Source organism: Misgurnus anguillicaudatus, chromosome 23 (assembly GCF_027580225.2).
Source record: "Misgurnus anguillicaudatus chromosome 23, ASM2758022v2, whole genome shotgun sequence".
Taxonomy (NCBI): Eukaryota; Metazoa; Chordata; class Actinopteri; order Cypriniformes; family Cobitidae; genus Misgurnus; species Misgurnus anguillicaudatus.
The window spans coordinates 2,173,292-2,200,290 of NC_073359.2; the positions used below are offsets into that span (position 1 = coordinate 2,173,292).

The 26,999-nt window shown below is 34.9% G+C and overlaps 1 protein-coding gene across 2 annotated transcripts in view; it reads right to left on the bottom strand.

Moving 5' to 3' along the window:
- LOC129453568 (glutamate receptor-interacting protein 2) overlaps window positions 1-26,999 on the bottom strand; it is a 181,811-nt gene that overhangs the window by 154,088 nt on the left and 724 nt on the right. The gene's annotated exons all lie outside the window — the stretch shown is intronic.

The window sequence follows — 26,999 nt, forward strand, 5'->3', positions numbered from 1 at the left end:
GACACAGGCTAAACTGAGGACACATGCTAAATACTAAACTATAGACAAGCTAAAGACAAAACACAAACTAGACTAAACACAAACTAAAGACAAGACTCAGACTATACTGAGGACACATGCTAAAGACTAGACTATAGACACAGGCTAAAGACAAGACTCAGACTAAACTAAAGACACAGACTAAAGACAAGCTCAGACTAAACTAAAGACAGAAACTAAAGACAAAACTCAGTCTAGACTTAAGACACAGCCTAAAGACAAGACTCAGACTAAAGACAAGACTCAGACTAGACTGAGGACACAGGCTAAAGACAAGACTCAGACTAGACTAAAGACAAAGACTAAAGACAAGACTCAGACTAGACTAAAGACACAGACTAAAGACAAGACTCAGACTAGACTAAAGACAGACTAAAGACAAGTTCAGACTAAACTAAAGACATAGGCTAAAGACAAGTCTCAGACTAGACTGAGGATGCAGGCTAAAGACTAGACTATAGATAGAGGCCAAAGACAAAACTCAGACTAGACTAAAGACACAGACTAAAGACAAGACTCAGACTATACTGAGGACACAGCCTAAAGACAAAACTCAGAATAGACTAAAGACACAGACTAAAGACAAGACTAAGACTATACTAAAGACAAGACTCAGACTAGACTATAGACACAGGCTAAAGACAAGACTTAGACTAAAGACGCCGACTAAAGACAAGACTCAGACTAGAATAAATACACAGGCTCAAAACTAGACTATAGACACAGACTAAAGACAAAACTCAGACTAGACTGAGGCAACAGGCTAAACTGAGGACACATGCTTAAGACTAAACTATAGACACAAGCTAAAGACAAAAGACAAACTAGACTAAACACAAACTAAAGACAAGACTCAGACTATACTGAGGACACATGCTAAAGACTAGACTATAGACACAGGCTAAAGACAAGACTCAGACTAAACTAAAGACACAGACTAAAGACAAGCTCAGACTAAACTAAAGACAGAAACTAAAGACAAAACTCAGTCTAGACTTAAGACACAGCCTAAAGACAAGACTCAGACTAAAGACAAGACTCAGACTAGACTGAGGACACAGGCTAAAGACAAGACTCAGACTAGACTAAAGACACAGACTAAAGACAAGACTCAGACTAGACTAAAGACAAGTTCAGACTAAACTAAAGACATAGGCTAAAGACAAGTCTCAGACTAGACTGAGGATGCAGGCTAAAGACTAGACTATAGATAGAGGCCAAAGACAAAACTCAGACTAGACTAAAGACACAGACTAAAGACAAGACTCAGACTATACTGAGGACACAGCCTAAAGACAAAACTCAGAATAGACTAAAGACACAGACTAAAGACAAGACTAAGACTATACTAAAGACAAGACTCAGACTAGACTATAGACACAGGCTAAAGACAAGATTTAGACTAAAGACGCAGACTAAAGACAAGACTCAGACTAGAATAAATACACAGGCTCAAAACTAGACTATAGACACAGACTAAAGACAAAACTCAGACTTGACTGAAGACACAGGCTAAAGACAAAACTCAGACTAGACTATAGACACAAGCTAAAAACAAGACTCAGACTAAAGACATGGACTAAAGGCAAGACTGAGACTAGACTGAAGACACAGGCTAAAAACTAGACTATAGACACAGATTAAAGACAAGACTCAGACTAGACTAAATACTGAAAATATTCATTTTTTAAGTGAACTTTTCCTTTCAGTCAAGTCAAGGGTTTTTGAACTGATTATCCACGAGACAGCATTCATTTTTTGTAAGTGCTGCTAGGTCCCTGTATTATTCCCACAATGAAAGATGAAAAGCTTCTGACCTTTCTCATTCAAAATTCCACTTTGTTTCACAGCAAATAAAGACCTAACTATCGACAACATAACAGCCTATGACATTGTGCTAGGAAAGTGTCATTGATTATACAATTCGAGAAACAAAAGAGGGCAGAAAGAAAGTGAAAAGGGGTTAGAGATTGGTTTGACTGATTTATGGCCGATGAGAAATTTAATCTACTGTCGTAACAGTCTCAAGGAGACAGAAGACCACTCCAGGACTTCAAGGTCCACCATCAGAGATGAACATGCAATCTCCGTCATGCAGATTACTAGCATCCACCTTTAATCAGAAAACCTGGGAAATAATAAAGGTGTTTTTACACCCAAAATGTGAAACATCTAAAAATGGAGTAGAATTAATTTTGAATTAATTATACGGTATCTGCTCAGAAAAACATCTCTGACGTCAGAAGTTCATTAACAGCGCGCACTCAATTCATGAACCACTAGATCATTTATGACAAACTTAACACCTCACTGCTTCAAACTACTCTACGTAACAAGAATGCAAATCAATGCTTTATTTGCCTGATCCACAATAGTACTGTTTCTAAATCCGGTACGCCGCTAAGCTAGACAGCATTTTAAGGCATTGTGCTATTGTGATGCTAAGTTAAAATAATGAGATTTTGCTTTTATGTTGTGCACAACTGACTTGATGATGTGGAGGTTGAATAAAGTGTTTTGAAAAATTATTATGATTATTATGAAGTTTGCAGGTGCAAAGGTGTACTTTTTAAAAGGGTACCACTCCGGTGACAGCTAGGACCTATTTATTAAAAAAAGTTTTTCTGCGGGTGACTGATGTATAAAAAACACCATCAGGTTGTTGTTGTGATCGTCGTAATGACATCACTCCCCACGACTGGAGTTTTGTGTCATATTTCTGCAAAAATACATTTGAATACATTTAAAACGTTAAAAGCTTTGCTAAAAGCCTTTTCTGTAAGCCTGCACTACTTAAATATTCACACATTCACACATTTCAGCTCCGAAAATGGATAATGCTGAATGTGACTGCTGAGCGTAAATCACAGCTGGGGTGGGAGAGAGAAAATTGCTTTTATTGCCTTTCCAAATCAAGCAAACGATTAGTTGAATAAAATAATTGTTAGGCCCAACAAACTGGTAAATAGATATTTGGCTGTTGCTCAGATGAGAAAATGACATTAGGAGGGTGAAATAATAATAAAAACATTAAGCTGATACAGACTGTGAGGAAAAACATCCTAAAATATGATGTTCGCAATCTAGCCGGCAAACACAATAGGAACGGTTTTAAAGCCACTAAATCTTTAAAGATACACAGACAGACAGACAGGCAGGCAGACAGACAGTCAGATAAATGATAAGCAGACAGACAGATAAATGGATGGATAGATAGATGGATGGATGATGGATGGATAAATGGATAGATAGATGGACAGACGGACAGATAATGATAGATAGATAGATAGATGGATGGATGGATGGATGGATGGATGGATGGATGGATGGATGGATGGACAGACGACAGATAATTAGACAGACAGACGATAATTGGACAGACAGACAGACAGACAGAGAGCTGGACAGACGGACAGATAATTGGACAGACGGACAAATAATTGACAAACAGACAGACAGACAGGCAGACAGACAGACAGACAGATAGATAGATAGATAAGCAGACAGACAGATAAATGAATGGATGGATAGATAGATGGATGGATGGATGGATGGATGAATGGACAGACGGACAGATAATTAGACAGACAGACCGATAATTGAACAGACAGACAGACAGATAGTCAGGCAGACAGTTAAATAGACAGACAAACAAACAGAAAGAAAGATAGATAGATAGATAGATAGATAGATAGATAGATAGATAGATAGATAGATAGATAGATAGATAGACAGTCAGACAGACAGACAGACAGACAGACAGACAGACAGTCAAATAGATAGATAAGCAGACAGGATGGATGGATTGATGGATGGACAGACAGACAGATAATTAGACAGACAGACCGATAATTGGACAGACAGACAGAGAGCTGGACAGATGGACAGACGGACAGATAATTGGACAGACGGACAGACAGGCAGACAGACAAACAGGCAGAAAGATAGATAGATAGATAGAAAAGACAGACAGTCAGACAGACAGACAGTCAGATAGATAGATAAGCAGACGGACAGATAAATGGATGGATGGATGGACGGACAGATAAATGGATAGACAGATAGACAGACAGATAGATGGAGGGATGGATGGATGGACAGAAAAGACAGACAGTCAGACAGACAGACAGTCAGATAGATAGATAAGCAGACAGACAGATAAATGGATGGATGGATGGATGGATGGATGGATGGATGGACGGACAGATAAATGGATAGACAGATGGACAGACAGACAGATGGATGGATGGACAGATGGACAGATAATTAGACAGACAGACAGATAATTGGACAGACAGACAGATAATTGGACAGATGGACAGATATTGGATAGAGAGACAGACATACAGACAGACAGGCAGATAGATAAGCAGACGGACAGATAAATGGATGGATGGACGGACGGACGGACAGACATATATGTAGATAGCCAGATGGACAGATAGATGATAGATGATGGATGGATGGATGGATGGATGGATGGATGGATGGATGGATGGATGCATGGATGGATGGATGGATGGATGGATGGATGCATGGATGGATGGATGGATGGATAGATGGATGGACAGACGGACAGATAATTGGACAGACAGACAGACGGACAGATAGCTGGACAGACGGACAGATAATTGGACAGACGGACAAATAATTGGACAGACAGATAGACAGACAGATACGTAGACAGGCAAACAGCCAGATAGACAGACACACAGACAAATGGACAGACAAACAGCCAGCCAGAGAGACAGACAGGCAGACAGACAGTTAAAAAGACAGACAGATAACAGAGAAACAGACAGACAGATAGACAGATAAATAGACAGACAAACAGACAGAAAGGCAGACAGACAGATAAACAGACTGATGGATAAATAAACAGAGAAACAGACAGATAAACAAAGAGACAGGCAGACATATAAACAGACAGAGAGGCAGACAGATATACAGGCTGACAGACAGACCGAAAATGTAAGTATGATATAATCAAAAGAAACACAACACACATTTTAATGCCACAGGGTTTGTTCAGCCCAAACTTGCTAACTGATCAAATGTATGTGTAAAGGTGGAACAGAAATGTCACACTTTAGTAGCTTTAGTAGATTTGATTTTATCTCACAGTAAGCAGACAAATAATCAGTTTGGTTTAGCATCTCTAAAAAAATCAACCATGCAAGACTTGCCAGAAGCATTCCTTTAAAAACCTTTAGTAGATCACAGCACAGCCTTTCAAAAGGTCAAACATCTCTTAAACACAGTTCTGCCTGCAGAGTACATCCAAATACAACATCTTATACTCATACTCATATACTCAGATTTCAATTTATAAAAGACTCTAATAGATGCGTAAGAATATCAGATTTTACTGTTATTGTCCCGTGTTTCTGTAGTTCAGTTGGTTAATAGCACAATCCACAAAAATTTTGTAGGCTTGATACCAGAAAACACACACACACACACACACACACACACACACACAAATGATGGCAAATCATTGAATGGGTGTACTTAATTCTCCCCAAATTCCCCTAAAGTATGAAAAAAAATGAATTAATAGGAATGATGTTTAAAGAATATAGGAATGCATGAACACTTTTTAAAACTGTTTAATCTTAATACAGACAGACAGATCTAAACTACAGGATCTAACAATGCTCCATTCACAGAGAAGTGATACGTCAGCAGATGCATTTCATACTATCAGTAATTCACAGCCGTTCAACGCATAGAAAGAAAAGCAGCTTTATTTTTCATCTTGAAGTTTCATTAACACCTGATAGTAAGAGCACTTTATCACTGTTTGGTCGCCACATTTAATGTTTGAAGTTTAAAAACTCATCGTGCCTTTAAATTTGCATTTGCTCACGTATAGGATACACCAAGATATCTTTTCACACATGGCCATAGCACAAGAATAACATGTCAATATTTAATGTTTAGGCATAGGGATTTATTCAAATCCTTTACACTATATTTACATTTATGCATTTTGCAGATGCTTTCATCCAATGCGACACACAATGCATTTTTGGAAATCGAACCCATGACGCTAACTATAAGCAACAGCAATATGCTTTCCTTTGAAAACCCTATTAATAATCTTATCAATGCAATATACCCCACAAAATAATAATTCACCACCAATAAATGTCCTGTGTCCTTCCCTTTCCCAAAACAACCCATCATTATTGTTGTACTGCAACCTTACAATTTACAAATTAAGCAGCGCCTGAAAGAACAGACAGGAGGAGGCGGATCTCAGTAGTTATGGGTGTACAGCATCACTCGCTGCATTCTTCAGGTTCGGTCATGCGTGTTTGTGCAGATGGGAGACAGGGGGGTGATGTGGGCACCACTGGCGTTAAAGATACCCCATGGATCACTTGGAACAATTTCGGGTCTGCTCCCAAATGACCCGATGATTTGGAAACTACATTGATAGCCTAGTACAGAGTCATGGCTTATTGATTAATACAAGTCTGGTCTCACTGTTAAAACATAGTAGTAATACACTGTTAACCCAGATATTGTCTTTACTTAAACAATCAAGTAAACATCACTTAATATTTTCTGTTTTGAAGCCAAAGCTTAAAAAGTTTAGTTGATTTAACATTTAAGCTTACAAATCCATTTAAATAAAACATTCAAGTAAAATGAACTTAAAATTATTGGTTCGTGTTGTGAGGAATACCCATAATCCTTTGCGCCTGAATATTTTGATTATTTCCTGCTTTTTAACAAAATAAAAACTGATAAGAACTTTCTCTACTCAAATATTTGTTAATAAAATGTCGTATAGGTTCAAGCTCTTATATTATTGATGTTGTTTTGTTGTAAATTATAATTTTGTGAAGTCACCGTTAGGGTGATCAGTGTTTCCATACATGAACCCTGTTCAGAACATTTTATTGTATTTCTCTCTGCAGTATTGACAATGTATGTCAAAAAACACAGTTTTGTGTGTGTTTCTGTGGAGAATCACCTTTATTCTTTCATATAACTAAAGTTATATGAAAGAGGTTTCCTCACTAATTTCTAGTAATTTCAACAAATCCGGGTTAAGAGTGCAGGAATATTGGAAGAAATTAAACCATTCAACAAGTCTATTCAACTTAAAATTGTTATTAGAACAGTTTATATGTTTAAGTAAACTTCACTTAAAGTTTTTAAGTAATCATTACTTAACTTTTTTTTAGGGCAACGAGTTACCTTCATTTTTTTAAGTAAACTCAACTTATCCGGGCTTATAACTTTCAAAACGTATTTTTTGTAAATTTAATAGATGCCGAAGCGTACAATGTAGACGTATTTGGCACATTTAATAGTTTTTACAACTACAAAATGTATTTACAAATCTTTCATATCATAAAGATTGCTGTATAATTTCCCTTTAATCATTTTATTGATAATGTTACCATCCGAAACCCAAACAATTAAATAAAAAAAATTAGTTTTATATTATGCATCGTAATGGACAAAAAATGCGTAGGAACATTTTTGTAACAATATAGCATTTAACTTAAAGTTGCACGCCAGCATTTTTTGTGATTTTCACATAGTTTTACAAAATGCTTTCCAGAAAAAAAATCCTCTAAAAATATATAAACATACAAATATATCAAATAAAAGAGAGGACCCTCTGTTTCCAAACAAACAATAAACAAACAAAACCAAAAAAAAAAAAAAACGTTTCATCCTATATTTTTTTTCTCTGCTTATAAACTCTTAAATATGGGTATTTTTTTGCAAAAAGCTGAAATAATTACATTTTTGTGAAGGATTTTTTTTAAAGATCAGATTCAGAATGATTATCAAAACTACACAGAGTTTAAAATTAGTAAATAACGTTTTGGTTTCAAAAAAATCTTTAGGAACACGTTTTTATAATGCAAATGTTTTCTCTTAATTGATGAGATAACTCATCAATGGCGGGGAAAAAGTTAAAAGATATTTTAAGCTGCTAATACAGTCCTGCCCAAAACTACTATTAGAAATAAAACAGACAGACAAGTGTAATCACAATAATTTATTTATTGTGAAATTTCAAAAGCAGTACCAAAAGTAGTTAAAATGAAGATGTGCCGCGTCCGCGGCCTCTCTGTAGTTTATGTAGTATAGAGACGTTTTAATCCACAAAAACGTTAATCCAGCTTCTCTCTGTGAAGGCGTGCATTTCAAATTTAAAGTACATCGACTAAAAGACGGCAATGACGCAAATCTGTGACGTAGCACAGATTTTTTTTTCAGTGCGGGGAACACACAAATTGCTAAAAATTATAAATTAAATAAAAAGTCACTTCGGATAAAAGCGTCTGCAAAATGCAGAAATGTAATGTAAAATGAATTACTTAAGATAGTTTTGCATGTGATTATCACATTCTCTGTGAGCTATTATAGAGATCTTTTTATTATTTTACAGCATCGGTTAACTATACATTTTTTGCTAATGCATTTTTATGTATTATAATGTTAAATTTACCAACCTCTTTTATGTAGTCAATTTATTATTCAATTTATGTCTACAAAAATATACACCGCACTTTTGGTATTCATTCATTTCCACAGAGGCTGCAAACATTTTAAGACTTTAACTCAAACAGATTTTCTATAGTGTATAATTACTGCCATTACTACCAGCATGAACCTGTTGGGGTGACCCACTGCGAACATTTTGCCCCGCAAGGGATTTATTGACTTTCACGCAGAGCTGAAAATGAAGAGCTGGGAACAACAATGCGTATAGTTTGCCCTAAAGAGATAGTCAAGTGGTTTGAATAAAGACAGAAATCTTACTCAAAAATGCCTACAAATCCAATCCTTTCATTCTCAACCGTGAGAGAAAATTACCTCTGGAGAAAAACTTCACTGAGTGAGGTGAATTTTGAGATCTTTGTGATGTCTGATCGATGTGACGGTATGGGAGAATAGATATTTTCGACAAGCTCTATTGATCACATAAAGAGCTGAAGGTTTTAGACCAATCATGTGTCATCTTCTTTTCCTTTGATAATCTGCAATGGGAAAATGATTCTGTAATCACAGGAATTATGGGAAGAATATTGTGTGACTGTATGACTGAAGGTCACCAATTGACTATGATCTTTTCTACCGTACTTTTTTACTCACTTTTTCAAAGTGAAATTACACTACAAGACTGCATTAATATAAGCATTAAATCCTTATTTTTTTAACCATTGCTATGGCCAGGGTTTAAAAAAGGAACTTTTAATAACACCTGCCAGTTGGATAAAGTTTTTATCCAATTACTATTTCTTACTGACTATAAAACCTTTTTTCTGTATTTTTCACTCACTTTATTTGGACTTGCCACCGCATGCGTATGTCCGTAAAGACAGAAGACCGGTGTCTGTCTCATTTGTCATTTTAGGTTCCAAAAGGATGCTTATGGGCACCCACTTTTCGGTCAATATGTGCCCTTGACGCACACTTTTCCAGAGCACGAATATTTGCAAGCTTCACAGCAGACGTCTTCCCGACAGTAAAGCAGCGTTACGTCATGAAAGTGTGGACTTTTAGGAAGATCGTGAGTATTTAGGGTGCTCCTGGGGACAGGTGCATTGATGCTTGAAACAGGAAGTTAAAGTGGGACATATTGCGTGGCTCCTCCCTCTTTTTTAAAAAACCAATAGTGTTTAAAGGGGACATTTCACAAGACTTTTTAAAATGTAAAATAAATCTTTGGTGTCCCCAGAGTACTTATGTGAAATTTTTGCTCAAAATACCATACAGATAATTTATTATAACATGTTCAAATTGACACTTTGTAGGTGTGAGCAAAAATGTCCCGTTTTTGGGTGTGTCCTTTAAAATGCAAATGAGCTGATCTCTGCACTAAATGGCAGGGCAGTGGTTGGAGAGTGCAGATTAAGGGGCGGTATTATCTCCTTATGACATCACAAATTTAACATTTTTTCACATGCTTGCAGAGAATGGTTTACCAAAACTAAGTTACTGGGTTGATCTTGTCCACATTTTCTAGGTTGATAGAATCAGACTTCTGCTGGATCCAGTCTGTAAGACAGCAATAACATCTTTTTTTTTAGATATGAAGGCTTCGAGTGTTGTTCTTTGCTTGGGTTTTAACGAAAAGGAAAAGTTTAAATTGCTTAAAACATACGCGATAGCTGATTCGAACGAATGATGTTCCACTGCGGCATCCATCTTTGTAATGTACAATATCTGCTTCACCATCGTTGCTCTGTCGTCATCGTGTAAAGCCCGCCCCAGCATTTCTGATTGGTGCTGCGATTTCTCGGCATTAGAAATGGTCTTGAATAGTCTCTTTGCCAGACTACTTGCAGAGCAAATCTAAATTTGCCGGAAGTTGTCTGGGTTTTTCCAGACTACGTTTGACTGACATTTTTATTTCATTTTGTATGCTTATCATCTTAAATGCAAATGTTTTATGGTGCTACTTAGCTGTATTTTTAAGTTATGAAGGTTTAAATCAAAACAAACCAACTGCAGATCAATTGATATTAATTGGAATGCACAACCAAAAAACGAGATTTCTGAACAATTAAAAAAATGGTGGTTATCTCGTTTTGCAACGAAACTCTTCATTTATTGCCATATGAGACGTCCATTGCCGTTATATAAATTATCTCGTCTAATATTTAAATCATATGCGGAATAATGTGTGCATCTTTGAATAACTGTAAGAATACAATTCCTTTGAAAATATATTTTTATATACGTTTTTTCAAAGTTTTGAGAAATAATGTCGTTAGGATATTTATTGCAAACGTTTATTGCCGTTGAATACTCTAGTCTATAATATGGAAATCACATAGGACATATATAACTGCACATACCTGCTAATTTAAATTTATATGTGGAGATAAATAAAACTTTTGCAAATCTGCTGATTTAATCCATTCATGTCCTGACCACAGGCTAGAGATTTTAAACATCCTTACTAGTCTATCAAATAATATCTTATGATCTATCATCATTAGGGAGTTTCTGGTTACCTGTGCTGTGCAGTTGCATATGGAGTGTTTTATGGACCGCTGCATATAAAAATATGTCTTTTCAAAGCGAGATCTCAGTGTATCATTGATGGTATAAAGTTAAGCCCCCTCAACAATTTCACATGCCCCCTCAGTCTTTTCATCCTGCAGCCGGGCCTGACTCGGCTTATGTTGGGGAAAATGGATAACACTCACATCAAAAGTATGATAAACAAATTGATTTTCGTGGTCTTGCATTGTGTTGCGGATTTGGCATCATTAGCCTTCATCTGCATTTATACTTCCAGATAGTAAATACATTCAGTTTAGATGGTCGACTACATAGTAGGCTACATAGTGCATAGTGTGCATACCTACATTTTACTATACAGGTCTCTAAAAAAAGTTCACTGTACAATTCGCTATAGTGCCCCTTTGTGTCAGTATAGACTTGGGTGGCTTTTTGAATTTTAATTTTAAAGGGGTCATATTGTGATTTTTTTTAAGATGTCAAATAAATCTTTGGCGTACCCAGAGTGCCTATTTGAAGTTTAAGCTCAAAATACCCCACAGATAATTTATTATAGCATGTTGAAATTGACACTTTGTAGGTCCAAGCAAAAATGTGCTGTTTTTGGGTGTGTCCTTTAAAATGCAAATACAAATCGCAATGATGGTGTTCGTTGAAATTCAAACTCATTTGTGCTGTACATTTTTTGGTATCTCTTTCTATCCCTGTTTCTCTATCCCCTTAATGCTTCAAACTGACAATGCAGTCCACTTGTGCATTTCAGCTAAGCTAAGAAAGTAGCGGCGTAGCCAGAAAGATTGCTTTCGCTGCAGTTTCTGTGAACTCCTGTCGGTTTCAGTGAACGGGGTTAGACGCTTGCCGTCTTAACACAAGCTTTCATCTCGGATTATATTCCTCATCTCAGACAGTCTGCATAGTCCTGCCCCAGAGCTCTCTTTAGCGTCCACCCACCGACACGTAAAAAAGAGAAAAGCTGCAGACATCTCTCTAGTGGCTCATCACGCTGATAATTCAGATTCCTCATGTTTCACTTGTGTGGCATATAGGGGCGAATCAGGGAGCCGTGGGTGTTTGCATGAGACAGATCTGCCAGTTTGAGTCAAAGGTTCAGAGGAAAAAGATCCTTTCACGCGCCGTTGGGCCGCACAGAAGCTTAGATCGGGAACTGTTAAAATCAACAAAGATATGATTTAGACGCACACCTATACTGTCTTAAAGCCTTATCGGTAATTACAGCTACAGAGGTGTTTTTGTGATGTATCATGATTACTTTCATATCATTGGTACGCAGTAAAGAAATTCAAGTACCACATTAGGGTTTTTTTTACATTTATTATAGTTTCCAAATTATTTTAGCTATCTTGCATTGTATGAGTTTGCATTACATTATTGAGAATTTTAAATATTAAACATCACCTTAAGTGTTGCTAATATACAATTCAATTTGACTTACACATAGTTATTATAGAGCTATATACACTTTCAAAAGTATGCAAACTGATGGTTTGTGCTGAAATAGGTCAGATGTTCTTTTAAATGATACGTGGCCCTTAAACATGAAGTGACAGAAGCCCTACAGCCAGATTGACAGAGCGTTTCTGTTTCTTTATCTCTCATCTCAGGTCCAGCTCACCCAGAAAGGCAGAATTCAGCTTACAATACAGAAAAATGGCATAAAAATCCTGAAAAAAATGACTGCCAGAAAATGCTGAAGAGAAACCCCTGTATGAGAGCCATTGGTGTATCTGTTCAAAAAAATTATATTATATTTTATATATTTATAAAATGTTATTTTGAGAGCCATACTGTTTACAGGGGCGAACACAATGTATTTGTCAAATAAAATGTTGTTTTGAATAAGACTCGAGTTTCTACCCATAATACAACCTGCCTATGATTAATTGTTGGGCTGTGATGTAAACTAAAAGCTATAGACATAAAACCTGCATCCATACGGCAAAAAATTAATTTCTCTGGCCAAAAATATATTTTAAATATATTAACATCCATTTAAGATGTATTTCAGGGGCAACAAATACATTATTTTCTACTTTTAGGGAAAAATATATTTTTCCTGGCCAAAATATAAATGTTTATGAAGTATATTTTTGCAGTTGATATATAATTATATATATATATATATATATATATATATATATATATATATATATATATATATATATATATATATATATATATATATATAAAATAAATTTAAACATATTTCAAAAAATGTAAACATATTTCAAAATATACTTGAGCAAATATATTTTTGGCCATTTTTTGTATATTTTGACATTTATTTACAATTGTATTTGACTATATTTTTTGCCGTATAGTGTGTTTTTTACATATCTGCGAACGTATGCACACGGTCGAATGCAGAGCAAAGTATATTTTATTTGACTTGTACGTGTACACAGACATTCGACGCATGCGCATTGTGACAAAATGCAATGCATCTTCTTCGCTACATACTACGTTCTCCTGTAGGCGCATGTGCGACGTACATGTACAAGGTAGGGGGGTTTAAATCCAAAAAAAAAAAATTGGTGCATGTACCCATAAGGTAAAAAAATGCATTTCTCTGTCCAAAAATATATTTTAAATATATGCTAAATACATTTTGTAGAAAGTAATGCTCAATTGAATATATATATATTTTTTTTTATTTGGAAATATATTTAGTTTTAACCTTCATATTTCAACATATATTTCAAAATGTATTTTAAAGGCAAGCAAATACATTTCTAATTTTACATACCATATGGCAAAAATGTATTATGTGCCTAAATATATTTAAAATATATGCAAAATAAAGTTGAAAATATATTTATTTTAACCTTTTTAAAATTGTTATGTTTACAGGTTCATAACATAAACAAAGTTTTCTTTCATTGTGTCATGAATATATTTCCTTGGATTGAAATATATAGAGGGCTAAATAGTTTTTTTGCTTTAAAATTTATTTACTTTTACTACATATTTCAAAATATAATAAATGGCCAAAAAAAATCTGTGAAAAATATATTTTTGAAATATTTCAAAATATATTTCAGCATGGCCATTTTTTTGTTTATTTTAAAATACATTTACAATATATTATAAAATATTTTTTGTCGTATGGGCAGTACGCGCGCACTTTTCTGATGACGTAAATTGCGTCACGCGCACTCGTGTACACGTAAAAAATTGATTTTTTTTTCACCCTTAACTTGACACAAACAATAACAAGGTTAAATTAAATTTTGTAAAGACTTAAGGTGGTGTTTCATTTTCAAAACCTATGTTTTTATTTGCTCGAAATTGATTTAAACAAAGTTTTGTCATTTGAATGACTGTTTTTCTGTAGCTCAACTCGTATGACGCTAACAAAACAAAGCCTAGATATTATCAATACATTGCAGTGGTATTATTATGAAAAGAAGGTAAATGATAGGGGTGTAACAATACCTCAAGTCGATATGGATCGATGCATTGATCAAATGATTAACGGTACAATGCATTGATGTGATACAAAATCGAATCACTTTTTTTTTTAGGTATTGGCAAACATCATATTGCCGACCCAGAGAATTGATACAGTATCGCATCATATCGAAACAAGAAGTCTGATTGACACCACTAGTAAATGCAATGCTTAGTATATCCACTGAACCATGTTCATTTGATTTAGTCGACTCAAATCTCAGCTAGTAACAGTAATTACATAAAACAATAACTCATCACATAAAGCATCTGTGAACAGACAGCAAAGCTCCAAATGATTGTAATAAAAATGTGAAATGACTCAATGGAGGTCACAATCATTTAGCACAGATAAACAGTAACAGCTCTTGCTAACCGCTAAAGGCTCAATCATGCCGCGTCGTACAGCTTAATGGCCATCTGCCTCATTTTTACATTCAGAAGAGTGAGAAACATCTCACAGGTGGAAGCAATCGAGCAGGTGAGAAATCTCGACGGTGATTAGACCCATCAGCTGTTACTGAGCTGTGCATACATTTACATGCACGACCGCGGTTCCACTAGATTCAGCTCTTAAAGAAATAAATGCAATGATTTTTTTCATGCGTTAACAAAAATCCAACTTACATTTGCAAGCTTTGTTGATTTTAATGTGAGTTATAGACAGGGACACACGGTTATACATGTGGTGTAGACATGCTGTCGACGACTCGAGGTTCTTTGCTGGTCCTGTACCCTCCCTTTGTACTTTCTTGTCTTTTTCTAAAGCACTCTCTAAATGCAAAATGCCCAAAAATAACTTTCTGTGATTTGTTTCTGCTGTTTTTAGCAGGGCAGTAAAGCATTCGAGACATTCATCAGAGTGTGTCCACCTCGCATCCGCTGCTGTAACTTGTAATTACACGCTTTGCTTCCTGATTGAGTACAATTCGGGATTTCTTTTTTAGCTGATGCCCATAAATACCATGGCAACCAGCATCTACAATAGCTCTCAATATCAATTGTTAATTAACCAACTAAAGAAATTAATATAGCGCTTCGTCCGACAAGATGATAGACAGATTGAGTCATGAGCTTACAGGAAAAATCTTGCTCTTGAAGTGTTTCAGTAATGAAAACTAAATTCATAGCATAGTTTAGCCAAATTTTCCACATTAAAAAATTTATTACTAGAGCCGTATACGTGCAAGTAAAAAAGGAAAACTAAAAAGCTACATTTTCAGGTTTATGAAGCAAGACCAAAAAAATAAAACTTTTAATATTTAACGAACCTATATTAACCTATAGCACATGTCATATACAAAATGTATTAAGCAAAACCAAACAGGGAGTGCCTAAATACTATGAAAGAAAATACTGTGATGCATATCTGAAAAATACAGAGCCCCTAAGGTGACATTAGAGTAAAAAAATCGAAAGTTTACTTTCATGTGCTCACGTGTAACCTTCATGTGCAGAATTTTTTTAAAGTTTAGTTTTGCATGCTCACGTGAAACGTTCACGTGCGCACGTAAAGCTAAACATTTAGTTTTACATGCGCACGCGATAGATTTATGTGCGCACATGAAAGTTTCACATGGGCACGCAAAACTAAACTGTGTACACGCGATAGATTCAAATTTGCAGATTTTTTTTAAAAAGTTTAGTTTTGCGTGCTCACATAAAAACTTTCGCATGCGCACATAAAACTAAATGTTTAGCTTTACGTGCACACACGAAAGTTTCACGTGAGCACGCAAAACGAAACTTTAAAAAAAAATTCTGCAAATTTGAATCTATCGCGTGCAAACCTGAAACTAAAAAATATGCCGAATTTTTTTAAAGTTTAGTTTTGCGTGCTCACGTGAAACCTTCGCGTGCGCAAATGAATCTATCGCATGTGCACGTAAAACTAAATGTTTAGCTTTACGTGCGCACGCGAAAGTTTTACGTGAGCACACAAAACGAAACTTTTTAAAAAAATTCAGCAAATTTGAATCTACCGCGTGCGTACGTAAAACTTAAAAAAGTCAAAAAAAAATTTAAAGTTTAGTTTTGCGTGCTCACATGAAACTTTCGCGTGCGCACATGAATCTATCACATGCGCACGTAAAACCAAATGTTTCGCTTTACGGGCGCATGCAAACGTTTCACGTGAGTGCGCAAAATGAAACTTTTAAAAAAAAATCTGCAAATTTTTTTGTTTTACGTGCGCACGCGATAGTTTCACATGCGCACGCAAAACTAAACTTTATTTAATTTTAGCTCCATGTTCCCTTAGGGGCTCCATAGAATAATAAAACTGCAAATGCAATATGATTTCAATAAATAGTTATCTTTATAAGCTATCTTTATTTATATAAATAGAATAAACATTTTTTTTTCAAATTATTATTTTTATTATTATTATCACAGCAATGTAACAGTAATAAAGAATTTGTAGTCACAGCTGTGCGTTTATTATAGATTCACACTGTACAGTTTCCCAAATATGTCCAGTTTATTAGAAATAATATATCTGAAAGTGTAGACAAGAAGCAGAGAAGGAGAGATAAGAAGAAAAACTGATAGCAGGCCTGAGGAAGAGACAGGTTGTCTATAAATGCAGTTTTAAAGACATTTATTATCTGTGTCTAACTTTCTCTGTCATTGGATGTGGTTGTTGAGGACACTCGCTCGGTTCTTTCATTTATCTTCACAGATAAATGAAGCGAGGGAAATGTATTGAGCCATAGAGCTTGTCGAGCACTAGTATCTCTGTTGGCTATCTTTTATCGTGTCCGGACCAGACAAGACAAGTTTCTAGCATTGAAAGATTTTGTGAGGGAGATTTTTTTGCGGATGTGCATGTATAAAATGCCTATACTATCTCACATCTGTCTTTGCGAGAGATCTAGAAACTAAACTACTGAAATTAAAAGTCAGAGGGTTGGCCTATACTTTTTATAGCAAACAGAAATGCTGTCTGCCTGTCAATCACATTCGGGTTTACTGAAATCTGGTTGGTTGGTGTACCTTTGGGGGATGGTCAGTTAAACATACCACACTGTAAAAATGATGTGAAATCAACATGTATTTTATGTTATATTATCTTAACAAATTAAGTTAAACAATTTCACTGCAAAAAAAAAAAAAAAAAATTCAGTACAAACATCTGAAAATTCTTAAATCAACAGCCAAGTTGCAAACATTTTCTGGAAGGCATTACATTTTTGTGAAAATCATGAAATATGCTGGCGCTGGCTGGCAACTTTTTTAAAAAACACCGGCGGGGAAAAAGTTAAGTGAATTTAGACTCTTTCCCCGCCATTGATGAGTTATCCCGTCATTTCCCTGCCAATGACGCTTTCCTGACAAGTTTTTATGGTAATCTGTAATTCTGCTATTATCCACTACATGGCGCTCTTACCCAATTTATAAAAAACTGAAGCAAAAATTAATTTAATTCATTTTAAACTTCATGTATGTTTTAAATATCATTCTGAATCTAAAATTTCAGCTTTTTGCTCAAAATTTGGTGTTTTTTGGAATAATTTGGAAGAAACCTACACATATTTAAGAGGTTATAAAAAGAGAACAAATGAAGATAGGATGAATTTTTTTCCTATGTTGTTTGTTTGTTGAATGAGTTAAAATAAGTTTACTTATTTTCTTAAACACTTAATTTAAGAAAAGAAAAACAAGAAAATCTTTCTTTAGTCCCCATTGGCCAGTTTTTTAATGTTTTTTGTCTTATTTTCTTATGGTGCATTCACACCAGCCGCGGTAGAAGCGGCAAAAACGCGCTATTCACGCTATTGGACGCTTGAACATTTGAGTTTACTCGCTTCATTCGCACGTGAAATTCTAGTCATTCAAGACATTCACACGGAAATTCTTGTCATGGGAGGGACTTCTGCGACTCCGCTGAGACTTCGCTCGCTTCCTGTAATCACGTCACTACTACAGCAAGGTCCTGATTGGTTAACACAGAGCGGAAATCCTCCGAAGTTCAGATTTTTCAACTCGCGTGTTTCCCTCATCAATGCTCAATTTCCGAGGAATGCACCATGCGCACCACAGGATGCCAAATCGCGACTTAACGTGTAAATCACTCGCGCTTGCCGCCTCTACCGTGTCTGATGTGAACCCTGTTTCAGGTGATTTTGCACATGCACAAAATGCATCTTGATATAAGAATTTTTTTAGATATTTGTACTGAAAACAAGAAAAAAACTAAGTTAGAAAATCATTTTTTGCTGTGTTCAACTTGTTTTTAGAAGTTGTCAACAAGTCAAAACTTAAAATAGCTGGTTGAGTTTACTTGCAAAACCAAGTTGTTTTACAGTGCATTCTGACAAAATAACTGTAAAACATTAAAAGTATTTAATATTCATTACATTTTGGGAAATACTTTTTCAAGACCAATAATTCAAAAGACTCCAGAAGTCCGCTCGCGTCATGTGGTGGTGCCACCAGCCAATAAGCGTTGCAAAACAAGCAACTAAGATTAATGGGAATTTGAATGAATAACTTTCTTCAGGTATTACAGACCTCATTGGTTAGGCCTCAATGCTTCTTTACAAAGGAAGCAAACTACAAAGCAAATGAACCAATAAATATGCTATGATCTCTTTTTTTAGTCAGATTTTTGGGGAAAATTTCACAAGACTTTTTTTCGATGTTAAATAAATCTTTGGTGTCCCCAGAGTACAAATGTGAAGTTTTAGCTCAAAATACCCCACAGATAATTTATTATTATTAATACATGTATTATTACTAAATGGCAGTAAAGCGGTTCGATAGTGCAGATTAAGGGGCGGTATTATCCCCTTCTGACATCACAAGGGGAGCCAAATTTCAATGAGCTATTTTTTCACACACTGAAAAAACGAACTTTTTGGTGTAGTAATATTTATTAGATTAACTCTCATAATTTCTACAAAATAATATTAACATTTATTGAGAACTAGATTTTCCTAAGTAAAATGATGATAAATAGACAATAAATTCATGTAAAAAATGAACTGTGTGGGAATAGTAAGTCTTATTAGATATTTTCTTGTATTATTTAATGTTTTATAGTCACTGCATAGTCCTAAAATAATTAAGTACATTTTAATCAAAAACTTTAGCAGATTCAAGTAAAAAATCTAAGTAAAATTTACTTACATTTATTTGCACATGTTGTAAGGAATACCCACAATTCTTTGCGCCTGAATATTTTTATTTTTTAACCTTTATCACAGAATAAGAACTGATAAGAACTTTAACTACTTAAATATTTGTTAGCAAAATGTCATAAAGGTTTAAGCTCTTATATTATTGATGTTGTTTTGTTGTAAATAATAATTTTGTGAAGTCACCGTTCAGGTGATCAGTGTTTCTTTACATGAACCCTGTTCAGAACAGTGTATTGCAATTTTCTCCACAGTGCTGATGATGCATGTCAGAAACACAGTTTGTGTGCGTTTCTGTTCCGAATCAAGTTTATTCAATGACTGACTTGTTGTCAGTCATGAATTTTGTGTTATAATGCCATTTATAACACTAAAAATAACTAGGTCCATAGAAATATGTTAAAGAAAATAACAAACAGAAAATAAGATTTATTTAATATTATTAGGACAGCAATGCTTCAATTTTCAAAAAAAAGACTTTATCTAAACGATTAAAATAAATCTAACTTCTAAATAAAATAATTAAGTAACATTTAATTAATTATTTAACATATGTTTTATCATGCAATTTTAAGTAAATTTTATTTGATTTTAGTAGGTAAGTTTTACTTATAAAAAAGCAGTAAATTTTACTTAAAAAAAGTTTGTGCAAATTGTTACGAGGATTTTTTTAAGTAAATTTTACAAGTTGTTTTTTTTCAGTGCATGCTTGCTTGAATGGTTTAAAATTAAGTTACTGGGTTGATCTTTTTCACATTTACCTTTCACATCTAGGTTGATAGAAACACTGGGGACCCAACAATAGCACTTAAACATGGAAAAAGTCAGATTTTCATGATATGTCCCCTTTAAGGAATATTAAAGCAACCAATTGTAACTGAGAACATTTAAAGGTCAAATGATGTGTCTTAACGCAACTCAACATAAAAGGCCACAGACGTCACAACTAAAGAGCACAGCCGTATGTTTGTGAGCAGATCTCTGACTAAGTGTGGATCTCCAGACCGTCTTTCACAGGAACTGCCCTCACCGTGCTTGTCTGCGTTTACAGGCCACTGCATCTCTGCGCAAACCAAGCAAGCCAGATAAATGCGAGTAACGAAGACACTGTAACTCACCCATCGGTGTCGCTCATCGTAATGTCATGTCTGAGTCACGGTGAGAAACATTCACCGTCACAAATACTCATTAATCTATCATGGGAAAGAAATAGACATCTTTACAACAAACAAACATCGAGTCATCACGTTAACGGCATAACTGCGACAAATCAGGGATGAGGAGCAAAAACGATTTGTTTGCATTGGTGAGTCATCAAATCACATTACCCACATTTTCAATGGGTGACCTACATGAAGATTTGCCAACGCTGCTACTAACGTGGTCTCCCGGCAAACCAGGGTCACCTTCTGTTTTGAGGCTGGAGACGCCCCCTCATGTTCTATAATAAGCATGAATATATGAATTACATCAATGAATTTCTCTCAGTCAGGTTTGCTTAATGATCCCGACTATTATCGGCTTGATAAGCACGCGAGCAGCAGCTAAGCCTGTAGGACAATCTGGCAAAAAGACGGGCTCGGGAAAAACTGCAAAGCAAACTAATTAAACACTTGGCCACGTGCCGAAACAAGTCAAGAATTGGGAAGAACGTGACGAACATCAATGTGAACGTCATGATTAGGGCCAAAAAGTTAACATTAATAGCGCTATTTTCTTCCCACATCTGGCAATGGCACAAAACGGTTAATAAAAGTACTTGCTTTTTTACAAGAACTGCATTTGTTTATTTAAATTTATTATTTTATATGTTTTAAAGGTGCAATTTTACTTTTTTTTGTAGTAAAACCATGATTTTGCTGATTGTAATTAATACACCAAAAAACATGGTTACTACACTTTTACCGAAATAAAACCATGGTTAAAGGAAAACACCACAGTTTTTAATATTTTACTGTTCTCACCTCCACTTTAGATGAATTAATACATACCTGTCTTTTTTAATGTGTGCACTTTTAATCTTTGTACAGCGCGTCGTGAATGTGTTAGCATTTAGCCTAGCCCCATTCATTCCTATGGATCCAAACAGGCATAAATTTAGAAGCTACCAAACACTTCAATTTTTTCCCTATTTTAAGACTGTTACATGAGTAGTTACACGAGTAAGTATGGTGGCACAAAATAAAACTTTTGTTTGGAGCCGGGCCAGGCTAAATGCTAACACATTCAAGAAGCGCGATACAAAGATTAAAAGTGCACGCATTGAAAAAAGATTGGTATGTATTAAAGTTGAGGTAAGAACATACAATATTGAAAAGTGGTGTTTTCCTAATTTTTCTAAGGGTGTACTCCCTACCTCGGTGGCCATGTTATTAGCCTACCAGAATGGATAATAACCTTTTATAAGGCTTCTGATTGGCCAACATAGCTTTGGTTAGGGTTATATCCACATGTTGTTTCGGCATGCTCTTGGCAGTGCTTCATAGCACGTCTTTACGTTTTCGTGTGGACAGAATTTTTTTAAAGCGTGTTTATGTGGACAAGATTTTTTTAAACGAAGGATGAACTCATTGGGTCTCATTCACTAAGCATGCATACGCACACATTTGTTCGTAAAATGTGCGTACGGACATTTTTACTTACAAATCAAGATTCAACAAGAAGAACGTTCATACTAAAATTTATTTTAAATGTATGCAAAAACGTAAGAACAACTTAGACAACACATGCGCAATATTCATGAACAAGGAATATAATGTGTTCTATATTTTATATATTTTTTCCTTGTTCATGATTATTGCATACGTGTGGTCTAAGTTATTCTTACGTTTCTGCATACATTTAAAATAAATTTAAAGTTTTTGTTGAATTATGATTTGAAAGTTAAAACGTCCGTACGAACACATTTTACGAACAAATTTGTGCGTACGCATGCTAAGTGAATGAGGCCCAATGTTTATACAAATACCCGTGTACAGGTGGACTAGACTTTAAATGTAGTGAAGCATTGATTAGATTATCTCTGGTAAAAAATAATAATGTTGACTAGCTAATCATATAATTAGCACAAAACTTTAGCACTGTTGTACTCATTCTAACTGGCTTGATATTTTATCACAAAAGATTCGTAACAACACACGTGCTTGACTATTCCGAGCATGACACAAACTTTATCCCCAGGGAGTGTTTTATCAGTTTTAAGCATCTCCGAGGCGCTTGTATTCTCGTCTGCTCTTTGCAGTTTGTCGCTCATTTCAATTCAAAAGATAACACCCGACATCTCTTCATTACAGCTCCTGCTTGTACCAGAGGCGGCCCGGAGTCATCAACTTTCCCAGAGAGAACCTCTAATTATTATTCTAATGCAACATGAAGCTTTTCTAGAGAGGAAAGCTGGGTTCATCACGACACGTGCCGAGATCTTAACAGCTGGCGCATTAGCCGAGGAAAGTTTTATCTCCGTCGTGGACCGGTGCGTGAGCATACGCGTTTTCAGGTTGAGCGCAGACGCTAATGTGATGAAGGCCTGCCGCAGCTAGCGTCGTTTGTGAAAGTGTCGAATTGAGAGAAACGGGTTATTTGCGAGATCTGCCATGGGGATTTGTAAAGAGCTGCATCAAAGAAGATTATGCAAATTGGGCACGTTATCTTGATCAGTCCTGGAAATAGATGAAAAGTACCGAAAGATGAACTTAAAGCACACTTGATTGATGTTTGGGGGGGTTGTAGTGGGCTGATAGTCTCATTCCAACATATTTTGTAATGTTCATAGGCGTAGACAGATGATATCTTGATTGTTTCTTCATGGCATGCAGTTATAATAAATGGTGAACAATGAGGAGATTTGTAAGATATTGATGTGTTTCTACTATAGTTTCAGGAGAGATCTCAAAATATGCAAAGTAATAAATTGAAAACCATAAATGTTTTACTATGTACCTTTTTTTCAAAGTGCATACATATTGATTTTGTTTCTCAATGTGCTACACTATAAAAAATGCTGGGTTATTTTCAACCCAGTTGGGTCAAAAAGGGCTGAGCCCAGCCATTCCCATACGGCAAAAAACAAAATTGAATATAATTTTAAACATATTTTAAAATATACAAAAATGGCCCAAAAAATAAATTTGCTAAAATAGATTTTAAAATATGTTTACAAAAGTTTATATTTCTTTTTTTGGGCCATTTTTGTATATTTTAAAATATATCTTAAAAACAAATATATTTTAAAGTATTTATATTCATGTCACATTGGAATTTGGAACAAAAACTTACCTTTCAAACATAACGTTTAATTAAAAGTATATTTTAATGGGAAAAAATTACGTTCGAAATTTTTACTGCAAAATAGTTTTTAATTTTATACATACTTTACAAGCATTTATATTTTGGCCAAAATATATATATTTTTTGCCATATGGGCTGACAAATTAGAAATGTATTTGCTGCCCCTGAAATAAATTTTAAAAAATATGTTAATATATGAATAATTAATTTTTAAATTTAAAAATATCTTTAAGCTTTACTTTCTACAAAAATGTATTTAGCTTATATTTAAAAATATTTTTGCCCAGAGAAATATAGTTTTGCCATATGGGTTGGGTTAAATTAACCCTGAAAGTGTTTATTTTTGACTCAACAATGGGTTAAAACAAACCAGCATTTTGGGTTGAAACAACCTAGCATGGGTTAAATTACAACCTTTTTTATTTATTTTATAAAGAGGTAAATATAAAACTTAAAAATAACTCAAAACAGCATTCATGGACAAAAGCACTCATTTCTCCGCCAGCCATTTTTTAAAAGTTGCCAGCAGGCATTTTTTGTGATTTTCATTTTTTTTTATAAAAATACAAATATATCAAATGAAACAACAGACCCTCTGCTTTCAAACAAACAAACAAAAAAACAAAATGAGGGGATAATTTTTTCATTCTATCTATATATTTTTTCTCTGCTCATAAACTCTTAAATATGGGTATTTTTCTTCAGCAAAAAGCTGAAATAATTGCATTTTTGTGAAGGAATTTTGTTAGAGATCAGATTCAGAACGATTATCAAAACATACACAGAGTTTAAAATTAATAAATAATGTTTTGGCTATGGTTATATCATAAATCGGATAATGGTGATATTGCATATTAAAATAAAAAGTCAATTCAGTCATCAAAAAGTCAAATGTTGCAAATGTTTTCTCTTAATTGATGAGATAATTTGTCAGTGGCGAGGAACGAGTTAATTTTGGCCTTATATGTTTACATGTTGAATAAAATGTCAGAAATAAGAAACTACAATGACCTGGTGGATGATCTTTTTCTATTTTGTCTCGTCTTTTAAATGAAGAATATCTGCTATGACTAGACTTCAGCGACAGAGTACAACCTTTGATATTTTGTAATTCCAGATCATTCTAAATATACAGGAGTAGTAAATGATGGCATATGAGCAGTAAAGGGCATATGAGCATTTTGTTGTCTGGACTCATCTCTGAGACACATGGATGAGAAATTATTTCTGAACTGCATTTCAAATGGCCAGTGTGTACAGAGCCTCATTCTTGCATTACAATCAGAATGAGTCTCTGAGCAAATCATTCATAAAAACATTATTATAGTGAAAGTGAGAGAAGAAAGCTTGCCTGAAGAAATTGCCAAATTCAATTCTTCCGATCGAATCATGTTGTGTATAAAGTTTTGTTATGTTCTGGTTCTCTTTTAATTGCTATAAAAAAGCCCAGGACAGCTTTACTGATAGTAGACTGGCAGTTTGAATGAGGGATTTCTTTTCTCAAAATTAGTTGTTCACTATAAGGAAACCTCAGTGAGGTTTTAGTAAAGGCGCAGAATATATCCTGTTTTTACTTCTCAAATCTCTGGTGAAGTGTAAAAAACAACCAAGGCCCAACCAATTTTCAAACGTTGCTCAACCAATAGCATAAGTTAGTGGTGGGATGACTTGTTTGACCAAACAATGGTACAAAGTTTTTATGTCAGGCTTTTTAAATATTTAACCTTTGCTAAACTGAGACCAAGAGCAAAACTTTGAGGGGACCAAGACCAAGACAAGACTGAGACCAAAGACAATTGGGACAAGACCAAGACTATCAAAAAATAGATAAAATGATCGAATAACATCTTGAATGTTGTAAGCCTTTGTTTTAATTTATTGACAGATTTCTTTTTGGACAATCCCCCATTCAACCACCCGCACAAGAGTAACAAAAAATCAAATAAGAGTCCTGACCTCAACCCAATAAAACATCTTTGGGATGAATTAAAGCGGAGACTACCTTCTCGTCCAACACTTTACAAATGTGCTTTTAGAAGAATGCCCAAAAATTCCCATAAACACACACATAGAAAGTCTTCCAAGAAGAGTTGTAGATGGTATAAATGCAAATGGTGGGCCGACTCCATATTAAACCCTATAGATTAAGAATGGGATGTCATTTAGGTTCATGTGGATAACTCCATGACTGCTTTTAAAGCCAGAAATTTACCATCCAATCACATTAATGATGTTCATACATGAATCAGACAATGCATTAACAATTTAGTATCCTTAAAATAAAATCCAGAGACCACTAAGTCTGACACCAAGACAGGACTGAGACCAAAGACAGTCGAGACCAAGACAAGATCATAAAAATGGTCTTGAGGTCTCAAGTACTACAACACTAACGCAAATATACAAATCAAGAGTCTCTGTAACATTTGATACATTTAATTTGTATAAATAAATTCAAAACTTTTGGAGACAAACCAAGAGGAACTAGGAAGCAAATATGTAAAAACCTGGTGCAGAAAATTACCTTAAGGGCTCAAGCACTCCATGCAGTTAAGATCAATTAGATATGTATACAAGCAGCTGCAACCTCTCCAAGATACCATCAGCCTGCTTTCTATCAGATCTACAACATCCTTTAAATTCACACACACTCATAAACTCTGTCTGCAACCTCATCCTTACATTTGTCATTTAACTCGGTTCCTTATGATTAAAAAATCCTGTATATGAGTTCAAATGCTGATAAGGAATAAAGAGATCTTTCTGAATGAAAGTTGGAAGCCTTTTCCTGCTTTTATTTCACCTGTGAGGGATTTGACTACAAATCTTCCCATGGGCAAAAGATATCCAGTCACTCAAAGACCATCAGCAGTGGCATTTTATCCCACATGAGCACAAACAGATCAGGAGGACCTCATGGGCACAACCCTGTTCAGATGGGCACAGGTCAGTTCAACATCTGGAGTATACTTTTTTTTACAGATTGTTAAGTTTTATAGTGATATAATGGCAAAAACTACGAGACAAAATTCACTAAATCCATTGTTTAAAGTATTGATG